General features: G+C 41.3%; 1 protein-coding gene across 2 annotated transcripts in view; it reads right to left on the bottom strand.

Moving 5' to 3' along the window:
* The window catches only part of MCTP1 (multiple C2 and transmembrane domain containing 1), a 1,090,031-nt gene that overhangs the window by 471,624 nt on the left and 598,636 nt on the right, over positions 1-19,771 (bottom strand). The gene's annotated exons all lie outside the window — the stretch shown is intronic.

Raw genomic sequence — 19,771 nt, 5'->3', positions numbered from 1 at the left:
AGAGATGATGGTGGCTTTCATACCATTTAGAAATAGTGAGCATGCAATGAATTTTATATAATGAGTCAGGTAAATCTGGAATACAAATAATACTACTCTATCATTGTAAAACCTGTGATTCCAGGTTATTATTGTGGACAGACACCAATCCTCAATGTTATCTGTACATGCTTCCATTGTATTAGCTTTAATTTCTTTTTATGTCTTCTTTGCTCATATCATTCATATAAAAAAATGGGAATGTACAAAAAAAATCTGTCTATTCAGTCACACACTTGAATAAGAATTTTTCACTGCAATTTATTCAGTCACTTATAAATACATAGTGACGCGTTTCAGCACTAAATCGTGCTTTCTTCAGACTATGTAAGACACTCCTACCATTGCACCTTATATACATTAACAGGACAACAACGGAACTGACGTCATGTGATGTAAAGCTCCTCCCACTTGGAGGCCGATACAGAATCTGCGATGTGGGTACCATAGACCATAGGAATCAATGTGGAGGGGTGAATATTCAAGTCCGCTGTAAATGAAACATGATTAACAATGTGAATATGCAAACATGATTAAGCATGATTAAATAAAGCCATTGAGACCTCTTGGTTCACCGCTTCACATTGATTCCTATGGTCTATTGTAAAGTGGGAGGAGCTTTACATTTAAGGTTGTATATAATTAAGGATGTATATAAGGTGCAATGGTAGGAGTGTCTCACATAGTCTGAAGAAAGCACGATTTAGTGCTGAAACGCGTCACTATGTATTAATAAGTGACTGAATAAATTGCAGTGAAAAATCCAATAGCGAGTGCCGGTCTTCCTTCTTTATACTGCTCATTGGGACGCCTGCCCGCTGACACGTGCACCGCAATTATTCTAGTGCAGTGCAGACAATCATCTATAAAACACAACACACTTGAATTTGTCACACGTGGATTAGGGCAGGTTCTTATTTGCATCATAGATTCCGTTATAACGGAATATAACGGAATTTTAGGACGTGTATAGACATGTATCAGGACGGAGCAAAATGGAATGCCTCTTAAAGAGTTCCGTTTTGCATTCCGTCCTAAAATTCCGTTATAACGCTGTTATAACTTTAATCCTATAAGGGAATTTATAATGCGAATGTGAACCCGCAGTACTCATTTTGCAGATCTTCCTCTGCTCCAATATCAATGCTGCCTGGTCCATCCATGACGTTCTCACGCAGGGGCATGTGATGGCCGCAGTGACCCGTTAAAGACAGATGTTATATGCCCTTGTTTCATCGCTGGACCAGGGGGCAGAGAGTGAATTTTCTTTTTATAGTGTAACACCCCTTTAAAGGGGAGCTCCACCTAAATTTAGTGAATAACATGCAATATGTTGTACATGAATCATATGTTAACACTAATATCTCTATTTTTCTTTTCTAGTATTAGCCCTATGACATGGATCGTTCATGTACAAAAGGTAGGGTCAACTTGGCTCTAGCCTACATAACTTCACTAACCTCAAGTCTCTGCACGCAATATCTGCTCTCTTGACATCTCTTCCCTACTAATTTACAGATTTTCTCACATTGTTATACGTCTGCCATGCCTCTACTCTACTACAGGGGTGGGTCTCAAAACAGGGTGCAATACAGTGAAACCTATTTAGGACAAGCATTAAATTGTGGTCACATATGGTCTTCTAGAGAGGTGGTCCCCTCGAAGTAGAGGCCAACCTACATAGAAGTTGGTGTACTCATCTTGTAGAGGTGTTTTTTGAAGAGTTTGCACTGAACAATTTTTCCCGTTAGCGTACTTTCACATGTGTCGCACAACAGCAAGTCGCGGAAAAGTTGTGCAACACCAAAATATGTGTGAATTGCTGTTGCGTGACTATTTTAGAGCTGTGATTTTGCTGTACGACACAGCCAAGTCGCAGGTGAGTCTTATGTTGCGTGCAACTTACATTAGAGTCAATGGAGTAAAAGTCACGTAGGACCTGTGACACAAAATCCAACATGTCTGGAATTTTCGTGACTGTCGCGTGGCAGATATAGCGCGTCACACTGCAACACCTTTGACAAACATTGAATCACATTAAGCACACAGCAGCTCTCACCTTCCCCTTCACCAGTCGAGCACGGATGACACACCCGGATGCGTAATGGTAAATTGGAAAATATAGAAAAATCCAGCTCAAGAAATGGTGAAAAAAAATTGTAGCTTTATTGCGGCATAAAATCTTCGACAGTAACAGGAATGGCCGGTTGCGCGTTTCAGACCACTAACAAATATCGGTCCTTCATCATGGCTTATCATGAGGAAGGACCGATATTTGTTAGTGGTCTGAAACGCGTAACCGAACATTCCTGTTTCTGTCGAAGATTTTATGCTGCAATAAAGCTACAAATTTTTTCCACCATTTCTTGAGCTGGATTTTCCAATATTTTTGAACTTTGACAAACATTGCATGAAATGTTGCATGTAGCCATACCTTAAAATTTAAAGGATCACAACGGGGACAAGCCTCCCTAGCATCGCGGGTGATGGTAGGAAGGCTCATTCTCGTCACAGCCTGCTATTGGCTGCAAACCCCCCCCCCCCCCATCGCAAATGTTTTGATCTGCGCGATGGGGAGATGCAGCAGCAGCCGTGTGGGGATCAGAAGTGATGCGGGTGCTGGGGGGCAGGGTAAGTATAACCTATATGAGGGGCCCGGGCATTAGGAGGGTCATTATAGAGGTTGGAGAACCCCTTTAATGAGAAAAAAGCCACACACCTGCCCTTACCTCCAGCTTGTAGTAGCTCGGTAATTTCATAGCTACACATTGCGCTTCAAGTCACTGCGCTTCAACTAACAATGGCAAAACCAAGGCTCAACTTTGATGTGTGAACAAGGCCTCAGTAAGAAAATGTATACATTTTGCAGCCGATTTCCTACAAGACGATACCAGAGGTGAAACTCATTTAACTGCAGAGAAGAGAAACGAGCAGGGCACAGCTTCTCCTCAAGCTGAAGTGATTTACCTTTTAATGTGAATTCCAGTACCGTCGCTCTCCTAGAACCCTAATGTATAGCAAACCTTGTTTTTCATATAAATGCCAATTGAATTTGAAACTAAAAATAATGAAGTGACCGCGAGGCCATGGGATTGAGGTAAATATGGAAGACAGGAATAAATAGGATTTTAATGACTGGCTATGACCAATTACGGAAAAAATATACTGCATAATATTCGTATCAGAGCTATATGCATAGCCTGGTCATAATGGACATCTTTGTGCTATAATATCTTCTGGTTGAGCTGTCAGATTTGGCAATTTATATTGGAAAAGACAAATAGTTTATCAAACAAAAATTTATGCTTATTCATTCTAGATCCTAGCTTATGATTTTAGTCATATAATTTCTATATATTATTATACAGAATAATTATTGTTACATGGATTCTCCTTTGAATAATCAAATCTGAACTTTATGTGTTAATGACTACTCAACACATTGCACTAGTTTGTTTTAGGGCTTATGCACACGGCTGTAAGTGTTTTGCAGTACTCAAATTGCGGATCCGCAAAACACGGATCCCGACAAAGTGCATGCACTATTTATTTTTTAACTTTAATAGAAATGTCCTATCCTAGACAAGAATAGATCATGTTCTATTTATTTTTATTTTTTGCGTATGTGGACAGTACAGGGTGGGCTGTTCCATATCTTATGCGGCCCCACTGAAATGCATCAGCAAAAAACGCGGATCGGATGCTGACAGACTACGGCTATGTGCACGAGCCCTTATATCTCTGTGTGCACAAGCTTGTATTGTGGCTATCGAGCCATATGGCACTGCCATACAGTACCATACTACAGAGATGGTGCCTAGAAGCAAAGCTTCGAATGGAAAGCGCCTCCATTTTTTTCCCTGCCACATTCCATATTGAACAGTCTGAAAAACTATTCTTATGCCTCACTAGATTTTGCTAAATGTACATAACACAAAGCACCAATTTGATCAATTTACTTTTGAAATGTTCATTATTATAACACTATATTATTCATTTATATGCACTAGCACTAACATATACCACAGCACTGTACAGAGTTTGTCATCATGTTCTCTCACTTTGTAATATATTTTACCTTACAATTAAGATTATAGGTATACTGGAAGAGGGGCTGTATTGGTGCTGTTTGGTAAGGGAAAATTGCTGTAATTTCAATCCAAATTACAATAATATATTTTTAGCAAAAACGAATGAAAAACTAACAAAACTTTCCCCCAAAGGAAGAAATATTCCAATTTTAGAGAAAAAAAAAACACATAGAGACACTGGCTCAAAATACAATTCAGTAACGTTTCATAATGCACAAAAATGTTCAAAGACATCTGCTATTGTAAATGGGAAGAACATGTACATGGAGCCCTATTTCCATACAGCAGTTTATGGTATACAAAAACTACTTCCAAAAAAAATGTCCCCTCCATCCATATTGTCATTTTATAAAAGGGAACCTGTCATCAACTTTATGCGGATCTCATGGAGGACAGCATAAAATAGTGACAGAAATGCTGATTTCAGCGGTGTGTCACTCATGAGCTAAACGTCAGTGGCTGCCGAGAACCAGCATCATAATCATTGCAGCCCAGGCCTTGAAAAGAGTGAAATCTACCTGAGAAGAGTCCTGGTTATTCATGATCTCCTGCTCTCCCGTCCATCTGCTGATGATTGGCAGTTCTCTCCTAGAGAGAAAGGGAGAAAACTAGGTAGAAGACTGTCAGTCATCAGCAGGTGGGCAGGAGAGCAGGAATTCATGAGTAACCAGGACTCTTCTCAGGTGACTTGGACTCTTTTCCAGGCCCAGTCTGCAATGGTTGTGATGTTGGTTCTCGGCAACCACTTACTTTTAGCTTTTAAATGACAGACCGCTGAAATCAACTCACCTGTATCTACTTTATTCTGCCGTTAGTATGGGGAGCACAAAGGTGATGACAGGTTCATAGGAGAGAATCAGATCATTGACTATCCAGCTGGCGGCTGTGAGCAGGGCTTGAGTGGCCCTCCTTGGCATAGGCCAACCAGGAAATTTTCCTGCAGGGTCTATGGCAATTCGCCCCCGACTGTATACAGTACAAGTATTCAAATGATTTCATATTCAAGTCCCCTATGTGGACAAAAAAAAAAGTGAAAAACAGTTGAATTAAATTTAAAAAATATTTAAAAATAAATAAAAATTCTAAACCCCCTATATAAGAAAGAAAGAAAAAAAAAAGGATATATACATACGGATGTAGCAGGGTTAAAACACAAACTATTAACTCACATTTCTTAAATCATCTTAACTTATCTTGAAACAAAAGCTATTGAAAAGCAATTAAAGGTGCTTGCTTAACGCATTTAGTTAAGATAACACATCTCATAAAGCATGTGTGTTAACTGTACTACATCTGTAATGGGGAGATTTATCAAACTGGTATAAAGTAGAACAGGCTTCGTTGCCCATAGCAACCAATCGGATTCCATCTTTCATTTTCCAAAAGAGCTCTGATAACTAAAAGATGGAATCTGATTGGTTGCTATAGGTAACTATGCCAATTTGGATAAATCTCTGACAATGCATCCATAATGACTTGATCTTTAAAATTATTAATTATTTAACCCACATTGAATGCCATTAAAATATTCCCCAATGCCAGAATTGTCATTTTTTGGTCACCTTACCTCACAAAAAGAATTATTACAAATTCATCAAAATGTTGTATACACCCCAAAATGCTATCAATAAAAACTAAAGATCGTACTGTAAAAAAGATGCCCTTACAAAGCTTCATTGGCAGAAAAATAAAGAAAATATCAGAATATGGTGAGCATTTTAATTTTTAAAATTAACAACACATAAACAAAAACTTCTAAATTAGATATTTCATAATAGTACTGACCCGCAAAATAAAATTAATATGCTAGTTCTATTGTGTAGTGAACACTGTGAGGGATGAGAATCCATTTTGTATAAACATGTCCTCCATCTTGTACGTATGTGGAAAAATTAATGAACCAGCTGGCAGGACGTAGGGAGTCTCTGTGTATAGATCAAATGCTCCTAGCTGCAAGGCCAAGGTAGTAGCCCCCTCGCTTCCTTATCAGAGTCTGACATACAAGAGAGCGTTATGCTCCTTGTTAGTTTGGAATGTGCTGCTAACGAATACTAACTTTGAGATAACATTCTGAAGAACCTTTTAATTAGTAGAATTTTGTTAGTATGATGTGGAAGTATTGCCTTTTATGAGTAACCAATCAAATCATTAGTTTCGCTTTCCACCCCCTTGATGGTGTGCCAGATTTATCTGTTATCTATACTGTTATAAGGCTACTTTCACACTTGCGCTTGATCGGATCCGTTCTGAACGGATCCGATCATATTAATGCAGACGGAGGCTCCGTTCAGTACGGATCCGTCTGCATTAATAACTTAGAAAAAATTCTAAGTGTGAAAGTAGCCTGAGCGGATCCGTTCAGACTTTCAATGTAAAGTCAATGGGGGACGGATCCGCTTGAAGATTGAGCCATATGGTGTCATCTTCAAGCGGATCCGTTCCCATTGACTTACATTGTAAGTCTGGACGGATCCGCTCGCCTCCGCACGGCCAGGCGGACAGCTGAGCCTCTCGACAGCTGAGATCCGCTCGCCTCCGCACGGAGCTCACGAGCGGACCGACGAACGCTAGTGTGAAAGTAGCCTAAAATGTATGCTTTTTATGGAATAAAGTAGAGTAGTTGATTCAGCAGTGTGTCTGTGTCAGCTCTCTGAGCGCTCAGAAACAAAACTTCTGTTAGAATCTCGACAATCATAGAGGTGGGGGTTTTGCCCCAACAAGACCATAAAAATAAAATGTAAAAAAATATGGTGGAATTGCAGTTTTTTCACACTGTTGCTGACCAATTTTTTTAAAATTATATAATACCGCATAAGAACCCCAAAATGATGTCATTACAAAAAAGTGATGGCTTTTTGAAATACAGAGATGAGAAAAACATTCTGAAGTCTTAGTACCAAACCAGGCTGTGTCCTTAATGGGTTAATAGACTGGAATATACCTTTTTACCCCGGCATGTGCTAAAAAAGCTTCATGATTGTGTGATACTGTATTATTCTGCAGGTAAAAATACAGAGGCTAAGTGGGTCAAATAGTTCTTGTCATCTATGATTTGATATGAAAGAATTTCTTCTATTGAATCCAGAAGACAAAGGCAAAGAGTGTGATTTCAGGAATGTCAACCTCCATCCAGCTCTATATTATCTGATATATTGTTTTACTTATTTAGGACTAAGGACTGAAAAGAGTAGAAGGAGGATTAAGGCAGAAGGTCATGGGGTGTGAAGACACTGCTGAAGAAAAATGCATGAACCAATACAATGCAATAGCATTTGTATATAATGTTGTAAGAAATGGCTATATATGATGTAAACAAATACAGGCTAATAGCGCCTTTCAGCTCTCAAGACATAACCTATGCCGAATGGTTCAATGTTGAGCAATATAAATTGCAGTATGTGACTGTGAGGGGTTTAGCAATGTAAATATCAAATATAGATATATATGTCATATATTTGAACTGCATGTGTGAATGAAAGATGTTTAACTTATTGAACAATATAATAAAAATGAAAAATGTAAAGCTGTAAAGTGGTTGTCCAGGATTTTGATACTGATCGGATCGCCTGTACTCAGGACAGGCCATAAATATCAGATTGGCGGGGGTCCAATACCCCACACTCCTGCTGATCAGCTGTATAGCTTATAGGTATGGTGCCAGAGGTTGATAGCAGAATTACATAGTATCCTGAGAATAGACTATAAATATCAAATTCATAGACAACGACTTTAAGCTGGCCATAGAGATATTTAACATTTAGCATAACACTAATAGCAGATTCTACCACAATAAATTGGATATGACAACTATCTTCCCAAAATATACAGACGTGGACAAAATTGTTGGTACCCTTTGGTCAATGAAAGAAAAAGTCACAATGGTCACAGAAATAACTTTAATCTGACAAAAGTAATAATAAATTAAAATTCTATAAATGTTAACCAATGAAAGTCAGACATTGTTTTTCAACCATGCTTCAACAGAATTATGTAAAAAAATAAACTCATGAAACAGGCATGGACAAAAATGATGGTACCCCTAACTTAATATTTTGTTGCGCAACCTTTTGAGGCAATCACTGCAATCAAACGCTTCCTGTAACTGTCAATGAGACATCTGCACCTCTCAGCAGGTATTTTGGCCCACTCCTCATGAGCAAACTGCTCCAGTTGTGTCCGGTTTGAAGGGTGCCTTTTCCAGACTGCATGTTTCAGCTCCTTCCAAAGATGCTCAATAGGATTGAGGTCAGGGCTCATAGAAGGCCACTTTAGAATAGTCCAATTTTTTCCTCTTAGCCATTCTTGGGTGTTTTTAGCGGTGTGTTTTGGGTCATTGTCCTGTTGCAAGACCCATGACCTGCGACTGAGACCAAGCTTTCTGACACTGGCTAGTACATTTCTCTCTAGAATTCCTTGATAGTCTTGAGATTTCATTGTACCCTGCACAGATTCAAGACACCCTGTGCCAGACGCAGCAAAGCAGCCCCAGAACATAACAGAGCCTCCTCCATGTTTCACAGTAGGGACAGTGTTCTTTTCTTGATATGCTTCATTTTTTCGTCTGTGAACATACAGCTGATGTGCCTTGGCAAAAACTTCGATTTTTGTCTCATCTGTCCACAGGACATTCTCCCAGAAGCTTTGTGGCTTGTCAACATGTAGTTTGGCATATTCCAGTCTTGCTTTTTTATGATTCGTTTTCAACAATGGTGTCCTCCTTGGTCGTCTCCCATGTAGTCCACTTTGGCTCAAACAACGACGGATGGTGCGATCTGACACTGATGTTCCTTGAGCATGAAGTTCACCTTGAATCTCTTTAGAAGTCTTTCTAGGCTCTTTTGTTACCATTCGGATTATCCGTCTCTTAGATTTGTCATCAATTTTCCTCCTGCGGCCACGTCCAGGGAGGTTGGCTACAGTCCCATGGATCTTAAACTTATGAATAATATGTGCAACTGTACTCACAGGAACATCTAGTTGCTTGGAGATGGTCTTATAGCCTTTACCTTTAACATGCTTGTCTATAATTTTCTTTCTGATCTCTTGAGACAGCTCTTTCCTTTGCTTCCTCTGGTCCATGTCGAGTGTGGTACACACCATATCACCAAACAACACAGTGATTACCTGGAGCCATATATATAGGCCCAATGGCTGATTACAAGGTTGTAGACACCTGTGATGCTAATTAGTGGACACACCTTGAATTAACATGTCCCTTTGGTCACATTATGTTCTGTGTTTTCTAGGGGTACCATCATTTTTGTCCATGCCTGTTTCATGAGTTTATTTTTTTACATAATTCTGTTGAAGCATGGTTGAAAAACAATGTCTGACTTTCATTGGTTAACATTTATAGAATTTTAATTTATTATTACTTTTGTCAGATTAAAGTTATTTCTGTGACCATTGTGACTTTTTCTTTCATTGACCAAAGGGTACCAACAATTTTGTCCACGTCTGTATTTCATGACTATGGCCAGCTTTAGGTTAGGACATGCATATGAACATATTTGGTTTCAAACAAGCTTCAAACTGTTGCGGAGCAATATTATGACACTTATAGATGTCCATGGGACTCAACTGTACCTGCACATGCTTTGAATTTAATGCCACTATATGGAAGAACAGGGAGTGCCTAGGGCTCTGTAGTATAGTCATGGGACCTAAAGTGGTTAGCCCATGATTAATGTAAAAAAAAGGAAGATCGGATATCATATAATACATGACATTCGCTTTCTAACAAAGCTTGAACCAGCCCTGTATCTCACATGGAACCAAAGCTCTCTCCATTCATTGCTCCAATTGTTGTACTAGGTTTATTTCAAGCAGGCAGTACATGGGGTGTGCCATTTTTCAGGGGGTATGCTCTAGATCTCTCCTTGTAACGGTCACAGCTTCTAACAGAAGATAGGCTGATGACAGTAGAAGGATAGAACTGAGCATGTGCGTCCACCTCACCTAGGTGGACACAGAAATCAGGGAAAAAAACATCAGGTGACACTGTACAGATCGATTTTATTGAATAACTTAATGGATATGCAATTTTTTTTCATTACACTAAATTACAAAAGTATTCAGATCTAGATGCTACTTTGAAAAATATAGAATGTCTGGTCATATGAACCTCCATCAGCTGCCATCTTATGGACAGGACCTCTATGCAGACAGTACACAAGTTTTACACAATAAGGAGGCTTGGCTTATGAAATGTAACAATGGCACAGAATATATAAAAAAAATGAAATTAAAAAGTAAGGTATTGCATTGCTAATAAACATGAGCATGATTGAGAAATCTGTATGTCTAATCCAGGGGCGTTGCTAGGGTCTCAAAAGATCCGGGGCCCAAGCCCCAATGAATATTGCCTAATTCTCTAAGTCAACCAATCACTAGCACTGAAGACATTTTACTGTACTTGCTATACAGCAGCACGTACCTTTCACATCCAGTGCCTCCCTGGTGACGTCTCCTCTGATGTAGATCTTCTCTGTCACCATCTTCTCCATTTGGTCCAGACAACTTCTCTCAGCCGCGCCTCGTCTATGCAGAGTGTGAAACACAGACATCTTAGCTTCCTCACTTTTCTCTACCCCCAAATACTATCCTGAAGAAAAATTAGTGCTCCCCATAGTAATAGTACTCTTCATAGTCCCACCAATAGTAATTCCCTTCTAGAATTCCCTCATTAGTACTGCCCCCTACAGTGCCCCCAACAGTGATAGTGCTCCCCAAGAGTGTCTACATTAGTAGAAGAGCCCTCCGGTATTAATAATGTCCTTACAGAGCCCCTAGTAGAAATAAGGCCCCCTATTGTTATCCCAATGGTAATAAAGCTCTCTGCGGACCCTTCAGTAGAAATAAGGCATACCATAATGCTCTTAATAGTAAGAGTAATAATAGTAATAAGAACGCTTAATGTCCCCTGGATTTAAAATGTCCCCACAGTGCCCCCAGTATTTATAATACCCCTACTGTTATAATGCTCACACAGTGCCCCCAGTCTTTATATTGCCCCCTACTGTTAAAATGCTCGCCTTGAAGCACACCCAGTATTTCTAATGCCTCCTGCAGTGCCCACTGTAGTTATATTCCTCCGTTTACTGTCCTCAGAAATTATAATTCCTCAGCCCCTCCACCATACAGTTCCATGTAAATAACATTATTTCCCTCCTCCGCCATAGAGTCCCATGTAAATACCATCACACCATCTCTCCAGCCCCCTCCAATATACAGTCCTATGTAAATAACATCCCTCTCTATCTACAGCCCCACATAAATAACATCACCCCCTCCCTAGCCACCTTCAACATACAGTCCCATGTAAATAACATCACCCCACCCACTGTCCCACTTTAATAACTTCAGCCCTAACATACAGTCCCAGTTAAATAACTACAACTCCCAACATTACTCTGCCTCTCACACTGAGTAATCTACCCCTTCACTTACCTCTCCTTATGTAGCAGACTTCACCACAGCTTCTTCCCAGGACTTCTCTTTACTGCTGAGCCGTTCTCTACTGCACTGGTCACATGATGGTGACATCATCGCAGGTCCTTTTCAGCTACTGCATTTAAAACTGATCGCATGGACTGTGATGTCATCACAGGTCCTTCAGCTCTTGCAAGGCATTAGATTCAATTGCATTGCCGTCCTGAGGGTGGTAATACAGTTGAATCTATCTGGCAGGCAGTACATTCGAGGCCTGGGAGAAAACATCAGGGGTCTAGGCCCCGAATGTTTTAACCTAGCAATGCCCCTGGTCTAATCCATTTCTAAAGGAAAATTTTATTTTCTAATATAAAGGGCAAATACTGGTAAAAAAAAAAGATTGGCTTGCAGATTTTGACAATGTATAATGTTAGTGTTGTTGTAATCAACCAATGTGAGTGTATGACATGTGCTTTGATAAATAATTAATTTACAAACTACATATATTTCTGACCCCAATTTTTGAGTGTTGTAAAAATTGTAACTCAACTTTAGAGAAAGGATAGGACACCATAAAAGCCACCTTCAAGTTTCAAGTGACACAGTAGCTGCATGCTAATTTTAACTATTGGCAACCAAGAAATACAAAGCAGACTGCCGCTTAGCAGAAAGATGTGTCTATACAAACAAGAAAATCAGAATGATTCAGGCTATAGTATTTTTTGCAACTTATGGGTATGAAAAATTGATTAGGAAGAAGATCATGGCAAGAATGGATGCCTGAACTGAACTTTGTTTTCCTCACCATCAACGAAGATCTTACATGTTGCCAAAACCAAATCATTGACCATTTCAACTCCATCGTTCTATGTAAAAAAATGACCAGGCTAAAGCTTTCCTAGTGTGGAAATAAAGCCTCATAAAGACAATCATGATCGACAACCATTTCATCTCATAAATGAGTCAAAAAGCTGAAGATCTAAATAGAAGACAGGACAATTATATGGCCGCTTGGAATTATAGTGGACTTCAATATAGTCAATAAGACTTATGGTATAGATGACGCTCAGAATGGAGGTGTGTATTCATGGAGTTGTTAGGTATGTATACCAAGGCTGCATAAATCATGAAAACTGTAAAAAGCAATATAACACATTGTAGGAAAAATCCACTTGCCTTGAATGATATATGAAGAAAATCGATGTCTTTTTCAAGATGAACATGCATATTTTTACACCAATAAATTCAGCCATAAAGCCACCCACATTGGATTGCAAACAGCAGCTAAATCAAAATTGCATGACATGGGATTTACTTATTCTGCCGGTTCAGAGACACAACTTGCTCCCTGACAGCGCTCATTCAAAGCAATTTATTGCACTTGTCAGGAGGCAATTTGTTCACATTACCACTATGCATAAAGGTGTAACAATCCTCCGGATTTATCTGCTGATTAGAGTTAGGTGGCTCCAACATGATGTGGCCACAAACAACGCAGGTGACATCAAAGTGAAATAATTACATGGAGATTAAAATTGCTTCACCTCTGCTTGATATTTTAATCCCAATGACATTTGCATTCATCTCTCAACTGTGTGTCGGAAACTTCAATCAATTGCGATGACACAATATTTCCTAAGGTAAAATAAAACACACATGGCTGCTTAACTCTCGGTGACATAATTAGCCTTTTTATGATGCTGCAATAGCTTAACATCATTCTTCCTCATCTGTTCCATTAAAATGTAGGACGTTAATCATTACATTTGTACAAAAAAAACGTAGTAGGTATACAGTAGTCAATAGCAATTAGGAAATTGAGAAATATCATAATGCATTTAATGTTTTTTTTCCACAGGATAGATTATAAATGTATGGCTGGTGAGACTTGGATTGCTGGACCCCCACCAGGGGGTCTCGAATCACTTACTGTTAGACCAAAAGACTTTGAATGGAATGTTGGTGATTGTGTTTAAATGCCCCTCCATTCAACCTCCATACATTCTCTATGAATGAGATCAGAAGACCTGCCGCCCTACTCATATGGACCCCTGTTTTGATGACTGGTGTAAGTCCCAGCGTTGACTTTCTGTTTAAAGGGAATCTGCCAGCAATGAAACACCCTCCAAACTAGATTAAGCGATGTATAGTGTAAGTGATACCTAGTCCAATAATGTAATTTTTATCTTTATACTCAATTGCAGGGGGGGGGGGGGGGTAACTATCATAGCGGTAAACCATGTGACTGCTATGGGGCCCAGTCTTAGTTGGGATCATCTCCTCTTCTACTGGAGGTGAAAACTTGGCCAGGACTCTGCCCTCTAAAGGAACAACTTTTAGCAAACTAGAAAAGCTACAATTTCTGGGGAAATTGTGGGAAGTGTTCTTGCCTCCACCAGTAGTCTACAACTGGAGTGGGCGGAGTAACTGGGTGGAGTGGCTTGAGTAACTGTTGTGTGGTTGAAGTGGATGCAGTAACTGTGGAAAGGGCAGAGTAACTTTATGGAGTGGGCAGAGTAACTGTGTGGAGTGTGTGGAGTGTTTGGAGTGAGTAAAGATAGTAAACATTACACTAACCAATTGATTGATCAAATTTAAAAAGTGCACATGGCAAGCTTGAAAGAGTGAGAAATGCATTTCAACTTTTATTTATTTATATAGCACATTTAATTGCAATGTTGTTGCCCAAAGTGCTTCACAGATACATTAAAACATACATTTATAAAAACATTAGCAGCCGATTTGTGTAGGTGGGCTTCAAAAAGAGGGAGTGGTGGCAGTTTAGAAATCATGTCCTGATTTTTCAGCTCACACTCTGGGTTCCTATGGCAACTCACTCTACAGCAAGGGCAGAGAAGAGCAGTTAAAAACAAACTGCTCCAACTTGCTCACTTCACTGGGGGTTGCTATCTTCCAACGGTTGTAGTTTAAAAATTACAAATCCTACAGCAAAGAGCTTTATATTGTGAGAATTACAAGACCCAGACCTACATTCTGATGCATAATATGTCTCTGAAATATTAAAAATGAAGGCACAGTCGCAGTTTAGAAATTGCCCTTCAAATTTTAGGTGGCTAGAGTGGAGTTTCAATGAATGTCAATGGGCGGCGTGAGTTACAACCAAATGGTCATATTGTGAAAACTATTATGTCACCGCCAGATCCCTGAGAAGTTCTGACAGACGTTCTTCAGTACCTCCCGCATGATCTTCTTTTGTTTTGCTTTCGCTTTGACATCTCTCCTCCCTCTCCCAGCTGTTATCTATTAGCAGTGATTGCCTCCCTATATATCTCCTCCCACACTGCCTCACTTTGTGGTTTATACGTCTTCCTGGATTGTGTTCTCAGCTTGAAGTTGCTACAGCTGGTTCTTCAGATAAGTCTATTTCTGTATTTGTATTTTCCTGTTGGCTTGATTCTAGGTGACCCTGACTCCCTCCGTATTAAGTGCAGGGAGCCGGTGGTCGTGTCCCCTCACTATTAGAGGGTTTGCAGGTGTCACTCAGTCTAGGTACGTGGACATCCAACTTTCTATCATTGAGATCTTTGCATGGGCTGAGAAGACAGGGAGAGCTTCAGGGCTTTAATAGGGCTCACCCTTTTGTTCCTTAGTTTTGGATCAAGTCAGTCAGATCTTCTTGTTTTCTGCTACACCATCCGTGACATTATAAACCGCCAAAACCGTCTTAAGCATGGATCCGGCTTTAGCCTTGACGGACCGCATGCGGGGTCTGTCACTGGAGGTCGCAGAGCTCCGTAAAACTGTATCTCAGCTTCAGGTGACCTGTTCTGCTTGCGTTCATGGAGTTTGTTCTGAGCCTAAGATCTCGCTTCCGGATACCTTCTCTGGGGGTAGTGAGAATTTTGCTCGTTTTAGAGAGGCTTGCAAACTCCATTTTCGCCTACTTCCCCATTCCTCTGGTGATGAGGAGCAGAGGGTGGTGATCATCATCTCACTGCTCAGGGATAACGCTCAGTCTTGGGCCTTTTCGCTGCCGGTGGGGGCACGGCCCCTCCAATCAGTGGATACATTTTTTGTGGCCCTGGGTCAGATATATGATGATCCGGATCGTATTGCTCTGGCTGAATCTAAACAGCGTATTTTATGCCAGTGTAAACAGTCCGCAGAGATATACTGTACAGAATTTCAGAGATGGGCAGCTGATACTGGTTGGAATGATGCTGCACTCCGAAGTCAATTTTGCCATGGTCTTTAGATGCATTTGGAGACCTACCTCCTTGGAGTCTGCCATGTCTCGGGCCGTTCGTATTGACAGGCATCTTAGAGAGAGAGGAGAGATCACTCCTTCTTGTCATACCCAGTCCAAGGACAGTGGGCGGTCTCATTCAGTGCGCAGGGGTCCCAGTCTCTCTCAATTCCCTCTGAGCAGGAGCCCATGGGTTTTTCTTGCCTCTAACAACAGAGGATTCAGCTCTCAGAGGAGGGTTTGTTTCTGTTGTGGAGGTATAAATCATTTGGCAAATGTTTGTCCCTCTAGGAGATTCAGGCAGTTTTTTGAGAGTAATAAAGAAACAAAAAGAAAAAAGTCCTCTAAAAACATTCCATCTGTTACTATTGGCAAGGTTGATGCGGAAATTGAAGGTTTTCCGTTTGCTTGTAGTTCCTGTTTTGTCCTACCTGCCAGTGTGGTGCTAGAGAGCAAGAATCTTCTTTGTGAGATTTTTGTAGCTAGTGGAGCAGCTGTCAATCTCATTGATAATCAATTTGCTATAACACATGGTTTCCAGGTATGCACTTTGGGAAAGGACATACCTGTTTTTGCTATTGATTCCGCTCCACTTTCTCAAAAATGGTTAAAAGGCATAGTTCACAATATCCGTTTGATTGTGAGTTATGCTCATGTTGAGGATGTGTCATGTTTCGTCCTAAGCAGGTTACCTACTCCTCTAGTATTGGGGCTACCTTGGCTCACTAAACATAACCCCACCATTGATTGGCAAGCGAGGCAAATAAATGGTTGGAGTGACTTTTGCAGAGAGAATTGCCTCTCGACGTCTCTTTCAGAGGTTTCTACTAAGACTGTACCATCTTTTCTCTCTGAATTTTCGGATGTGTTTTCTGAGAGTGGTGTTCAGGAGCTGCCCCCTCACAGGGAGTACGATTGCCCTATTAATCTCATCCCAGGCGCCAAGCTGCCTAAATCTTGTTTATACAATCTCTCCCAACCTGAAAGGGTCGCTATGCGTGCTTATATCTCTGAGAGCCTGAGGAAGGGACACATACGACCCTCAAAGTCACCTGTTGCCGCTGTTTTATTTTTATTTTTTTAAAAGATGGTTCTTTAAGACCATGTCTGGATTTCAGGGAGCTGAACAGTATCACAATTTGTGAGCCTTATCCGCTTCCTCTGATCCCGGACCTGTTTAACCAGATTGTTGGGGCTAAAGTTTTTTTCCAAGTTGGATTTAAGAGGGGCATACAACCTGGTCAGGGTCAGAGAAGGAGACGAATGGAAGACGGTCTTCAATACCCCTGAGGGCCATTTTGAGAATTTGGTTATGCCTTTTGGTTTGATGAATGCTCCAGCCGTCTTCCAGCATTTTGTGAACAGCATTTTTTATCATTTAATGGGGAAATTTGTACTTGTGTATCAAGATGACATTTAGATTTTTTTCTCCAGATTTTAACACTCATAGGGACCACCTACTTCAGGTCTTGCTCATTCGGCAGGAGAATAAATTGTACGCTAAACTGGAAAAATGTGTGTTTGCGGTTCCAGAAATTCAATTTCTGGGGTTTCTTCTCTCCGCTTCTGGTTTTCGCATGGACCCCGAGAAAGTCAGCGCTGTGCTTGAGTGGGAGCTTCCTGAGAATCAGAAGGCGCTGATGAGCTTTTTGGGCTTTGCCAATTATTACAGGAAGTTCATTTTGAATTATTCCTCTGTTGTTAAGCCACTCACTGATATGATTAGAAAGGGGGTAGATTTTTCCTCCTGGTCGGTAGAGGCGCGTAAGGCCTTTTCTAGTATCAGGGAGAGTTTTGCTTCCGCTCCCATCTTGGTACAACCTGATATCTCTCTGCCCTTCATAGTTGAGGTGGACGCTTCTGAGGTGGGTGTGGGTGCGGTCTTATCTCAGGGTCCCTCTCCTGCCAAATGGCGACCGTGTGCCTTTTTCTAGAAGAAACTCCTCCGCAGAGAGAAATTACGATGTGGGAGATAGGGAGTTGTTGGCCATCAAGTTAGCTTTTGAGGAATGGCGCCATTGGCTAGAGGGAGCCAGACACCCTATTACCGTGTTTACCGACCATAAGAATCTGGCCTACTTGGAGTCAGCCAAGCGTCTGAACCCGAAATAGGCCAGATGGTCTTTGTTCTTTTCAAGGTTTAATTTTGTTGTCACGTTCCGCCCTGGGGTTAAAAATGTGAAGGCAGATGCCCTGTCACGTTGTTTTCCGGGAGGGGGGAACTTTGAAGACCCGGGTCCCATTTTGGCTGAAGGGGTGGTTGTGTCTGCTCTTTATCCTGAATTGGAGGCAGAGGTTCCTGATCTTTGTTGTTTGTGCCTCTCGCTTTACGACACAAGGTTTTTAAGGAGCACCACAATACTGTCCTTGCTGGGCACCCAGGGGGTAGAGCCACAGTGGATCTCGTTGCTCGGAGATTCTGGTGGCTGGCTCTTCGTAAGTCGGTTGAGGGTTTTGTGGCATTCACGGCCATCAGGTCCTCTCCTTCCGTTACCCATTCTTTCCCGTCCTTGGACACATCTGTCCATGGATTTCATTACGTACCTGCCTCGTTCCTGGGGGAAGACTGTGATTCTGGTGGTGGTGGACCGTTTTAGCAAAATGGCGCATTTTGTTCCTTTTCCTCGGTTGCCCAATGCTAAAACGCTGGCGCAGGCATTTATTGATCACATTGTTAAACTGCATGGTATTCCTTCAGACATAGTCTCTGATAGGGGCACACAGTTTGTTTCCAGATTCTTAAAGGGCTTCTGTTCTCGCTTGGGGGTTCGGTTGTCATTCTCTTCTGCTTTCCACCCGCAGTCGAATGGCCAGACAGAGTGCGTCAATCAGAATCTGGAGACATATCTGCGCTGTTTTGTGGCGGAGAATCAGGAGGATTGGTGTTCTTTTCTCTCCCTTGCTGAGTTTGCTTTAAATAACCATCGTCAGGAGTCCTCTGATAAGTCGCCATTTTTTGGTGCATATGGGTTTCATTCGCAGTTTGGGACATTCTCTGGAGAGGGGGCTTCTGGTTTACCTGATGAGGAGAGATTCTCCTCGTCTTTGTCATCTATTTGGCAAAAGAATCAGGATAATCTAAAGAGCATGAGTGAGAGATATAAGCGTGTGGCGGATAAGAGACGTGTGCCTGGTCCGGACCTGAATGTTGGTGATCTGGTATGGTTGTCTACTAAGAATATCAAATTGAATCCCGTTGCCTACCGTCTTGATCTTTCTCAGACTTGGAAGATCCATAATGTTTTTCACAAGTCCCTATTAAAACCTTATGTCCAACCCACTGTACCCTCATCTTTGCCTCCTCCTCCAATTATGGTTGATGGTAATCTTGAATTTCAGGTCTCTAGGATTGTGGACTCTCATATTGTCTGTGGTTCTCTTCAGTACCTCGTTCATTGGGAGGGTTATGGTCCTGAGGAGAGGATGTGGGTTCCAGTGGCGGACATTAAGGCCACTCGTCTTCTCAGGGCATTCCATGGGTCCCATCCTGAGAAGGTGGGCTCTGAGTGTCTGGAGTCCACTCGTAGAGGGAGGGGTACTGTCACCGCCAGATCCCTGAGAAGTTCTGACAGACGTTCTTCAGTACCTCCTGCATGATCTTCTTTTGTTTTGCTTTCGCTTTGACATCTCTCCTCCCTCTCCCAGCTGTCATCTATTAGCAGTGATTGCCTCCCTATATATCTCCTCTCATACTGCCTCACTTTGCGGTTTATACATCTTCCTGGATTGTGTTCTCAGCTTGAAGTTGCTACAGCTGGTTCTTCAGATAAGTCTATTTCTGTATTTGTATTTTCCTGTTGGCTTGGTTCTAGGTGACCCTGACTCCCTCTGTATTAAGGTAAGGGGGCCAGTGGTCGTGTTCCCTCACTATTATAGGGTTTGCAGGTGTCACTCAGTCTAGGTACGTGGACATGGAACTTTCTATCATTGAGATCTTTGCATGGGCTGAGAAGACAGGGAGAGCTTCAGGGCTTTAATAGGGCTCACCCTTTTGTTCCTTAGT

Source organism: Bufo gargarizans, chromosome 1 (genome assembly GCF_014858855.1).
Source record: "Bufo gargarizans isolate SCDJY-AF-19 chromosome 1, ASM1485885v1, whole genome shotgun sequence".
NCBI lineage: Eukaryota > Metazoa > Chordata > Amphibia > Anura > Bufonidae > Bufo > Bufo gargarizans.
Note: the sequence above shows the minus strand (reverse complement) of the source record. Positions and strands in the feature narration are given on the sequence as shown.